We start from the raw sequence: 11,911 nt of genomic DNA, 5'->3' as shown, positions 1-11,911 counted from the left end.
TTGAAGACACAGTGTGGGCAACCCAGATGGGGGAAAACCGCCCCTCTCGACCACAGAGGCAACGTGTTTAAAATGAAATCTCAACTTTGTTGCATAATTATGGAGAATCCAAGGAGGGATTGAGCTGTGAAATATACGGATCAGTGGATGTGAAATGAATTGAAAAGTTTATGTAAAAAAGTAACAGAAATTATAAGAATGCAATTTTTTATTTTATTTCAATTTGTACAATTTTTTCAGTTTCGTGTATTTCTCATTAAAAAATCATGTCAGTTTTTATGTCTTGCAATTGTGTTGGCTGCATTTATATTTATAGTTAACATGGTTGGTTGAAATTCTCACTGGGAGAAAAATGTATTCAAAACTTAAAGGTTTCATGACGTTCAGTTTTACCACACATTAAAAGTCTTTGTCATGGTCCTTCAAACGTGTATAAAAAGTTTTAACAACAAATTCCACTCCATTGATCCATGGCAGGTGTTTTTCTCTCACATTTCTAAAGCCTTTTCAACTGCAATGAAGTGCGGGTGTCGCTGTTGAGGGATTTTGCCTGTCAATCATCGCCTCAGCTCCGCCCTCCCCCCCCCCCCCCAAGGAAAGTATAGGGGAGGGGAGGGGCGAGGAGGAGAGTGGGCGGGATTAATGGCCTGTGACTTCACTGCCCAAGGGCCAAGCTCAGATTACTTTTCAGCCTAATTATTCAGAAAACCCCAGACCACAGAAAATCCACTGAATGTTCAAAGTTCAGATTTTTTGGGTGTAATTGTGGTCATAAAACCCCCCAAAAAACTTTAAAAAAGTGAAAATGAATGTCATAGAACCTTTAAAGCCTGGGATATATCGCTTCTAACACATACAAAATCTGACTCTTGAGTCCTGTTTGTGTATTGTTTCCTCATTTGGATTTAATATTTAAATGTCACGTTTGATAATCCAAAGACTATCACACAGACAAGTCTGTTTGCTATCAGACTTGAAACAGATTTGAGGCTGTAAATCTGATCCCAACAAATTCATGTCATTTAAGATAACTTCTTTGTTCAGCTTTTCTTTTCTTTTTTTCATAAATCAGTGCTATTGAACACCCATTACGCCTGTGTGTTGGTTAAAAAAATATTGAACCAATGAAAAGTATTAAAGTGCTTCTGACAAAACCAGCTAACTCCATTGGATCCTCAAACTGTCTGCTAAACCAGCTAACTCCACCAAAGGGGTGGTGGAGTTAGCTGGTTTTGCTAACTCCAGGCTCCACCCCCTTTTGACCTCCAACCTCATTGTGAGCTTGTTGGAGCAGATAGACGGGTTAGAGCAGGGGTGCCCAAAAGGTAGATTGCGATCTACCAGTAGATCACAAAGGCTGTGCAGGTAGACCACATGACATGCCCCTAAAATAAATTACAATATTAGAACAATATTTTTGGAAGTTGCCCCTTGAATTAAGGTGATTGACATCAAAAAGGGCCTGTCAGCTCAAACCCACAATGCAATACTTTCTTTTCAAGGCTGTTGCGCACAAACGTCAGTAGCATTACAAAGTTATATATATAAAAAACCCAACCAATGCCTATTCCCCCCCTCTATTTCCCATTCCAAGTGCGTTTGTCTTATATGTAGCCTAAGCCAGCGGTGCTATTCCAAAGCCCCCTCAGGTAACTTTTTGTAACAATTTTCAGCAATGGGAAAATACATTCTTTTGTTGGTAGATCTTGTTGAGCTGTTCATTTTAGAAGTAGTTCTCAAATCAAAAAGTATCGGCACCCCTGTGTTAGAGCATATAGACGGGTTAAAGCAGATAGACATGTTAGAGCACTATGAGGTGTGTCTCCTCTGTTGGGGGGGAGGGGCTAGTTACGGGGAATATGAAGTACCATTACAACACCCCACCCTTCTAATAATTACAGCTATTAAATCCCACATGCATTTAATAATCTGTTTTACATCTTCACTTCAGGTTGCTTCCCACAGAGGAGCAGTTACGGGTTCAGTCAGTGTCTAGCTCATGGTTTAGTGCCTAGCTTATGACACTTTGTCAGGATTGGGACTTGAACTGGGGACTTTCTGTTTACCAGGCAGCCTCTCTGCCCATTCAGCTGCCTCTTTTTAACAACACAGTGGTTCTCAAACACTTTCAGGTCAACCCCCAAATGAATATGTATTTGGCCCTGGACCTCCATCTGAAAAGAGATTGTGCCATAAGAAAGTTAAAATAATTTATTTTTTCACGATTATTAAAAAAAAACTGTTTTGAAGACTAGTCTTTAAAATGCAGGCGTTGAATCTGGGAACATGCATAGAGCATATCTCTGCTGTCGGGCAGAAACCAGCTAACTCTCTGTTCATTTGTCAGGAAATGAAAAAACAAAACTAAAAGTTGGAGGTTTTGTTCATCATTTATAAGAACAGCTGAATGGACCTCCAAGCTCGAAATGAGGTTGGAGGTCAAAAGGGGGTGGAGCCTGGAGTCAGCAAAATCACTCCCCTTTGGTGGAGTTAGCTGCTTTAGCAGACAGTTTGAGAATCCAATGTTTCAGTAGTGCCAGGACCCCCCATAAGAAAGATTTGTATTTAAAACTTTTATTCGTATTCCAAATTTGGCAAGAGGTTGGGGACAGATTGTCAGGGCCGGAAATCAAACCTGCAACCTCTCGTTTCATAGGCAGGCTCTTAACCCAATGAGCCACTGAGCTTTTGTTTAATGTTTATTAAAAGCCCTCACTTTCAATACATTTCATCATGTTATTGTCCCTTACACCAGTAGGGATAATACTAGTCCGGTGTAGTGGAAGAAATCTGGCATTAAAAGTGAAAACTATTACTAAAATTGATACGTATTGGCCGCAGACCTCGATCTGAAAAGATTGTGCTGGGGTGGCCATAATAAGGATTTCTTTAAGAGCTATTTATTTATTTTGAATTGAAAAATCGTGGGCAGATCTTTGAATATATATATTTTTTACATTTTTTTTACTTAGGTCTTCTGGGAATTGTGTTGGGTACACCTTGTTACATTGTAAGCACCGGGACTTGAACTTGCAACCTCCAGTGTAGTAGGGTGTAGTAGGCAGGGGCCATTACTCAGTAAGCCACTGAGCTTTTGTTTAATGCTTTTTAAAAATTCTCACATCTCACTTATACAGTCCTGTGTAGTGGAAGAAAGCTGGCATCAAAAGTGAAAACTATTACTAAAATTGATGCGTATTGGCCGCAGACCTCCATCTGAAAAGATTGTGCTGGGGTGGCTATAATAAGGATTTGTTTAAAACGTCAAGATTCTTCAAAATGTTGAAATGGTGTTTGTGGGACTTGAACCCTGGACCTTTTTTTGACATGCAGAAAGAGTATTTTCACAGTGAGCTATTGTCGTGACAACTAGAACAGTCAAATAGAATAGATTCATCACAAAAAAGACAGATGATTTTTTCCATAAACATTGAAACATCTAAGCTAAACTAAATCATTTTAACTGCATATTTTGATGTGTATTTTGTTGCAGTAATTAAGGAAGTGAAGGGACAGTGGGAGTTACAGTGGTTCTTCTTTAATCTGAAGCATGTTTTAAACACCACACAGTTAAAAGCACTAAAGAAACCTGTGGAAATGTGTGGAGGTGCCATAGGCAAGCGAGTTCTGGCGTGGACACCTAGGCGACCTTGTAAACAAGGCCAAAGCAGGTTCAAGTCTCGCCTAGACACTGAAGCACATACTCATCGATGTACTCTGTTACCCCTGGTGTACGGGGATGCAGTACAGTGGGGCTGGGGAGCGGTTTAGCTCCCCGGTGTTTCCACACAATAAAACTAGGTGGTTATGGCAAAAGAAATCACACCTATCTGAACTTTTATGTAACCAAGGTAACAATGACAATTAGGTGAGGTCACTTCCTGAACTGCACTCCTCCCACCTCACTGTTTGATGTCTGTGCTGCTGCCCTGTCTGCTGACAGCTGAGCTTGTTTATTCACATGTGATTTATTGAATATTGCTGCACTGTTAAATATTGGAATGCAGCCAGTCCAGTAGATGGCGCTCACGCACTGTTTTGGGGTTTTCTAGTGTAGCTCAGTTCAGCTCAGTGATGTTGTGTTTGTTATGACGAAGTCAAGTCAAGTCTGATTTGTGTGTGCGTGTGCGTGTGCGTGTGTGTGTGTGTGTGTGTGTGTGTGTGTGTGTCGGACCATTCATTCACAGCATCTGAAGCTACTGAAAGGATCAAGGGAGGACCAATGCTAACGAAATTTAGCGCGTTAGCATCGTCTATTTAAATAAGGGTTTAAAGGCTCTGTGAGGCAGTTTATAACATGGTAAAGCAAACGATTTAATGCTCAAATAACCTGGTGAGTTGGTGAATACAGTGGATTCGTTTTTAGATCGACCTGGGATTGTATAATTGTGTACTGGGCTGTCTGTAACCTGCAGCTTGGGCTGAAAGCTAACAACAGTCCATGTTAGACAGATGTAATGATTCATAAACATACCCACTGATCACTGTCATACTCCTTAGAATGTTTAGCTTAGTTTAAGGGTCTGATTTGTTGAAAATAGCTGATCAACAAGCTTGTAGATCAGCTATTTTCAAATAGATGATGTATAGGGTTTATAGTGGCTATAGCTGATGTTGATGCAATATAAAAATTGTATATTGTGTGATTACAGGTCAATCACTAAACACCGACTGAGAGCTGTGTTGGTAAAGCCAGGTTATTCATATCTTTTCATTCATTTTCATGCAAGGATGGACATGGTGTCAACATGGCAAAAAAAGCACTGGTAGTCGGTACACCTGGTTTCTGCTGGGAACAGGGTTCGATTCCCTGCAGCGCTGTGCTTGCTGTTTCACATTTGTCCTGTTGTGTATGTTTACATTACAGCAGACCAAAATGATATAAAAATGCCTTGAATTAGATAGGATTTTCATTGTGTACATTGCACAGTAAATGATGTCCCACAGAAAGTAATGCTCACTCATGCACTTTGATGTCATTATTGAATGCACGTCATCCTGGCTTGAAACCTCGAAATTTAGGAACATTTAATTCGTTTCTACAATTATTTCATTCATTTAGACCTATTTGTGTTTGCTATTAGCCTACAGCCTATATTATGTGTGCAGTGTGCTTGAGAGATACATAGGGTGTATATTTTGTAATAACCTAATAGCACAATATTTCTACAGCTGTAGCCTATTGACTTGTCATGTTATGGAGTCAAGCAAAGTTGAGCTTTTTGCTCAACAGAAGTAGCTATTGAATGCAAGCAATCAAACTCATCTGTGTCACATATTTGGGATCCATACTCTTTCTTAGAAACGCTCGTTTTAACATTTCAGTGCTTTTTGAAAATATTCGGATACATAATTGCTTGCAGCAGGATTTTACATGAAGCTGAGTTAGAATTGCATCTATTCCCTTCCCTCAATATTTCTCTCCTTTTCCCTTCTTACAGTTGTGTCTAGTTTAGAGACGCCCAGACACACTGTCGTAGTCAGGGCTTGAACCTGTGACCTTCTGCTCACCAGACAGTCACTCTGCCCATTCACCTATGGCTGTCTCTTTGATCACAGTGGTTCTCAAACATCTTCATGTGAAGGACCCCCAAAGTGATATGTATTTGGCCGCGGACCCCCTTATGAAAAGATGAAGTGCCAGACAGATTTATATAAGATTTATATTTAAAACTTTTTAGAAAAATTGTGAAAGAACCTTCTTTTTTGTTGTTAATCAAAGCAGAATGAAGGTTGTAAGCAGATGAGGCAGCAAATAGCTCAGCCTGTTAAGGCGCTGTCTACATGAACCGGAGGACACCGGTTCAAATCCCACTCTACTCTTTAACCTGAGGCTTTGCTTTGCAGGCTGACTTCCAGGAGAACAAGCAAGCTAAAACCAGGACAGAAAGCAATGTTAAGTGCGCTGGACCAGTGGCGCAGCGGATTAATCCGCAGGATACCTTGCCGGTGGTTGCTCCACCGCTCGGTTCAAATCCCGTGTCGGGTCCTGAAAAATAACCCATCGATGCGTAAGCAGTGGGGGCGAGGGGGGCCGTGTCCTCCTCGTTGTTTCCAGATAATAAAGTGGTGGGGTTATAGCGAAAGAATACACAGCAAGCTGAAATATTATAGTAGGATTAGAGAGAGGAAGGGGTGGGGTTAGAGAGAGGAAAGGGTGGGGTTAAATAAAGGAAGGGGTGGGGGGAGAGAGGAAGGGGCGGGGTGAGTCAGAGAGAGGAAGGGGCGGAGAGAGAAACAAATTATAATAGATGATATAACAAATTATATTACTAAATAATAGATATCTACATTATAGTACTAGTAATAGATGTCATGTGTATAATAGATATATTTTGTAATAAATATATAGTACTATATAATAATATATTTTGTAATAAATATATATAATTTGTTTCTCTCTAGCTCCACCTTTTCCTTTATCTAACCCCACCCACTCCTCTCTCTAACTACACTATATAATAGATGTATAATCTACATTATAGTACTAGTAATAGGTGGTATTATATAATAATAGATGTCATGTAATATATAGTAATTAGTAGTATTATATAATAAATATATTTTGTAATAATTAGTAGTATTATATATCATCTATTATAATTTGTTTCTCTCTCCACCCTTTCCTCTCTCTAATCCTACTATAATATTTCAGCTTGCTGTGTATTCTTTCGCTATAACCCCACCACTTTATTATCTGGAAACAACGAGGAGGACACGGTCCCCCTCGCCCCCACTGCTTACGCATCGATGGGTTATTTTTCAGGACCCGACACGGGATTTGAACCGAGCGGTGGAGCAACCACCGGCAAGGTATCCTGCGGATTAGTCCGCTGCGCCACTGGTCCAGCGCACTTGATACTGCTTTCTGTCCTGCTTTTCACTTGTTCTCCTGGAAGTCAGCCTGCAAAGGAAAGCCTCAGGTTAAAGAATAGAGTGGGGTTTGAACCCACGACCTCTGGTTCATGTAGACAGAGTCTTAACAGGCTGAGCTATTTGCTGCCTCTCTGTACTATAGTCTTCATTCTGCTTTGATTAACAACAAAAAAGAAGGTTCCTTGACCATTTTTCTAAAAAGTTTTAATTATAAATCTTATATAAATCTGTCTGGCACTACATCCTTTCATATGGGGGTCCGCGCGGAACATTGAACTGTAAGAAGGGAAAAGGAGACATTTTGAGAAAAGGGAGCTTCATGTAAAACCCTGCTGCAAGCAATTATGTATCCGAATATTTTCAAAAAGCATTGAAATGTTAAAACGAGCGTTTCTAAGAAGGGGGATTGATTGATGTACTTTATTTAGTAAGACATGAGAACAACAGTACATGGAAGTACAAATTCACAATACAAGGTCTACTAAACTGGAAGACTCATTAAGCACTGAGCTTGTTTAAGATGAGATCCCCATGCACACAAATCATGATGACATATAAGAGACAGACAGATATACACACTACTATACAGAACGTCATACAATCAGGTTACTGGTATGAAGAGTGAAAAAAATGGGGAGGGGCGGGTTGGGGTTAAGGAGTATGGATCCCAAATATGTGACACAGATGAGTTTGATTGCTTGCATGCAATAGCTACTTCTGTTGATGCACATTTCTCATCATTTCATTTTTCAGTTTGCAAAAAGCTCAACTTTGCTTGACTCCCTATGTATCTCTCAAGCACACTGCACACATAATATAGGCTGTAGGCTAATAGCAAACACAAATAGGTGTGAAATAATTGTACATGATAAATAAAAACGAAATAATGTTCGTAAATTTCGAGGTTTCAAGCCAGGATTAGTGCTGCACAATTAATCGAAAAAAGATCGTGATCTCGATTCAGACACCTATGCAATCTCGATTTTAAATTATGGCGAAATTATATTTTTTTGCTTAATATTTTTATATTTACAAGAGAATTGTGTGAGAATCGTGTGAGAATCGTGATCTCAATTCTTATGGAGGAAAATCGTGATTCACATTTGAGCAAGAATCGTGCAGCACTAGCCAGGATGATGTGCATTCAATAATGACATCAAAGTGCATGAGTGAGCATTACTTTCTGTGGGACTTACAGTGCAATGTACACAATGAAAACCCTATCTAATTCAAGGTATTTTATAAATCGCCATCATTTGCAACATCCTATGCCTATGCTTGAACCACAATGAAATTAAAACATGCAGTCAGCATGTGGTGAATATTCTGTGTTGCTCAGTATGCAACCATCTTTCACATGAACAGTTTTGCATAAAAAGTGCATTCAGGTATTAATCAATGAATTGAGTGCTAACATTTTATGTAAACATACACAACAGGACAAAAGTGAAACAGTATAGCACAGCGCTGCAGGGAATCGAACCCTGTTCCCAGCAGAAACCAGGTGTACCGACTACCAGTGCTTTTTTTTGCCATGTTGACACCATATGTCCATACTTGCATGAAAATGTATGAAAAAATATGAATAACCTGGCTTTACCAACACAGCTCTCCTTCGGTGTTTAGTGATTGACCTGTAATCACACAATATACAATTTTTATATTGCATCAACATCAGCTATAGCCACTATAAACCCTATACATCAGCTATTTGAAAATAGCTGATCTACAAGCTTGTTGATCAGCTATTTTCAACAAATCAGACCCTTAAACTAAGCTAAACATTCTAAGGAGTATGACAGTGATCAGTGAGTATGCTTATGAATCATTACATCTGTCTAACATGGACTGTTGTTAGCTTTAAGCCCAAGCTGCAGGTTACAGACAGCCCAGTACACAATTGGGCAGGTCGATCTAAAAACGAATCCACTGTATTCACCAACTCACCAGGTTATTTGAGCATTAAATCGTTTGCTTTACCATGTTATAAACTGCCTCACAGAGCCTTTAAACCCTTATTTAAATAGACGATGCTAACGCGCTAAATTTCGTTAGCATTTGTCCTCCCTTGATCCTTTCAGTAGCTTCAGATGCTGTGAATGAATGGTCCGACACACGCATGCACGTGCGCACACGCACGCGCACACGCACGCACACACAGAGTATCAGACTTCATCATAACAAACACAACATCACTGAGCTGAATGTAACGCTAGAAAACCCAAAAACAGTGCTTGAGTGCCATCTACTGGACTGGCTGCATTCCAACATTTAACAGTGCAGCAATATTCAATAAATCACAATGTGAATAAACAAGCTTAGTTATAGAAAAGCACAGCTGTCTGCAGACAGGGCAGCAGCACAGACATCAAACAGTGAGGTGGGAGGAGTGCAGTTTAGATAGTGACCTCACCTAATTGTCATTGTTACCTTGGTTACATAAAAGTTCAGATAGGTGTGATTTATTTTGCCATAACCACCTAGTTTTACTGTGTGGAAACACCGGGGAGCTAAACCGCTCCCCGGCCCCACTGTACTGCATCCCCGTACACCAGGGGTAACAGAGTACATCGATGAGTATGTGCTTCAGTGCCTAGGCGAGACTTGAACCTGCTTTGGCCTTGTTTACAAGGTCGCCTAGGTGTCCACGCCAGAACTCGCTTGCCTATGGCACCTCCACACATTTCCACAGGTTTCTTTAGTGCTTTTAAGTGTGTGGTGTTTAAAACATGCTTCAGATTAAAGAAGAACCACTGTAACTCCCACTGTCCCTTCACTTCCTTAATTACTGCAACAAAATACACATCAAAATATGCAGTTAAAATTATTTAGTTTAGCTTAGATGTTTCAATGTTTATGGAAAAAATCATCTGTCTTTTTGTGATGAATCTTGCAGTCACGACAATAGCTCACTGTGAAAAGACGCTTTCTGCATGTCAAAAAAAAGTCCTGGGTTCAAGTCCCACAAATACCAGTTCAACATTTTGAAGAATCTTGACGTTTTAACCAAACCTTTATTATGGCCACCCCAGCCCAATCTTTTCAGATGGAGGTCTGTGGCCAGTACGTATCAACCAGCTTTCTTCCACTGCACAGTATTATAGTATCCCTACTGGTGTAAGGAACAATATACAAATGGTATACAGTGAAATTCATTCAATGTGAGTTTTTTTATAAGCATTAAATAAAAGCTCAGTGGCTCACTGAGTAATGGCGCTTGCCTATGTTACGGGAGGTTGCAAGTTCAAGTCCATGTTCTAACAATGTATCAAGATGTGCTCAACATCTTGCCAAATTTGGCAATTTCCCTCCAAGTTATAAATATAAATCTTTCTTATGGGGGGCACTACATCTTTCGACATGGGCGTCCACGGCCATATACATATCAATTTGGGGGTCCTTGTCATGAAGATGTTTGAGAACCACTGGGACTGAAGCGACAGCCGTAGCTGAATGGGTAGATTGACTACCTAGTAAACAGAAAGTCACAAGTTCAAGTCCCACCCCAGTAATATTTCAGAGTGTAATTTCCTCCGAAAAGGTGTTGGGAAAGAGACTTTAGATGCAGATGGCTTTGAACTATACAGTACATTAAAACACAAACATATTGATGTAGTAGAAAGTAAATGTTTACACCTAGTAGCCTTAGTTAACTTAGTTACTATGTATAAAGTAAGTTTGAATTAGGCATAAATCCATTTAAATAAAGTGAATTCCAGTGGTGGAAAAATTACTCAAATGTTTGACTTAAGTAAAAGTATCAATACTGCAATGTAGAAGTTTACTTGAGTAAAAATGCAAAAGTATTGGTATCAAAATGTGCTTAAAGTACCAAAAGTAAAAGTACTAAACTGTTTGAAAATAGCAGATCCACTGAATTAAATTAATGTTTGTGTTTAGATTATTGTATTGCTTTCACCTATGATGTTATTTTGAATGGAAAGCGCTTTGGGTCAACTTCTGTTGTTTTTAATACATGCAAATAAAGGTGACTGGACTTGACTTCACAGGATAAATCAGTCATCTCCACAAACATTCAGGAGAGCAGAGCCAAAGATTTAATATTTAACTCGTGTACAGGAAGTGTTATGTCCACATAACAGTGTAAGAATGCCATTGAATGTGTTGTGAATTAACGCAGTGACAGTGAAAGTGTGGGGAGAGGAGAGGAGAGGAGAGGAGATTGTTTGGGGGGAGGAGGGGAGGGGAGGAGAGGGTAGGAGAGGAGAGGAGGGTAGGAGAGGAGAGGAGGGTAGGGGGGGAGAGGAGGAGACAATATGAGACAAGAGGAGATTGTCTGTAATGACATTTACACAGCTGAAACACTACAAAGTCTTCTTCTCCTCCATGTGGGACCTTCTGGGTAGTGGTGACTTCATCACGTAAGAGGCAGGAGTGCAGCCCCTCTACAGCTCTTTTTTTACCCCTGAAAACCCAACGCAAAGAGAGAAAACACCTTTTAGTTCACTCTAACGTCTCAGATGTCAGAATTTTAAATCCTTGTATTTCACATTGTTAAAATAGATACAGAAGAAGAAGATACTCACAGAAGCCATCTCTCCGCTGTGGGCAAACCTGTGGATGGCGTAAGCACACAGGAGAACAGGAATCACTACAGAGCTTCAAAACATCTACATTCACAGTACTTCACTGTGTTGCCAGTGTGTGTAACTTACAGGAGAACAGATGGAGGCTGTCGGGTCACACAGGGCGATATGGAACAACTGAGCAGCTACTGACAGGTCTGCCGGGTACAGGTCTGCTCTCGGCTGGACAGAGAAACGAGCTCGGCGGGAAGAGCCGTTCTCCAGCACTGTCACCTCAGGGATGGCAGGACACCTGGAGAAAAGAAGGCCCAACCTCACTATTTCATCCTTCAGTCTTTCACTCTTATTTAACACTGTGTGATTTTTTTCCTGCGATTTCATTGACCGCTGTCTCTGAGACAAAATGATTTCGGTCAATGAAATCGCAGGCTCCACACATTCTCTGTCAGCGACGGGGCCAGACCTGAAAAGACTGAACATGAAACCTT

Source organism: Gymnoscopelus braueri (assembly GCF_963280865.1).
Source record: "Gymnoscopelus braueri genome assembly, chromosome: 20".
NCBI classification, from domain to species: Eukaryota; Metazoa; Chordata; class Actinopteri; order Myctophiformes; family Myctophidae; genus Gymnoscopelus; species Gymnoscopelus braueri.
Note: the sequence above shows the minus strand (reverse complement) of the source record.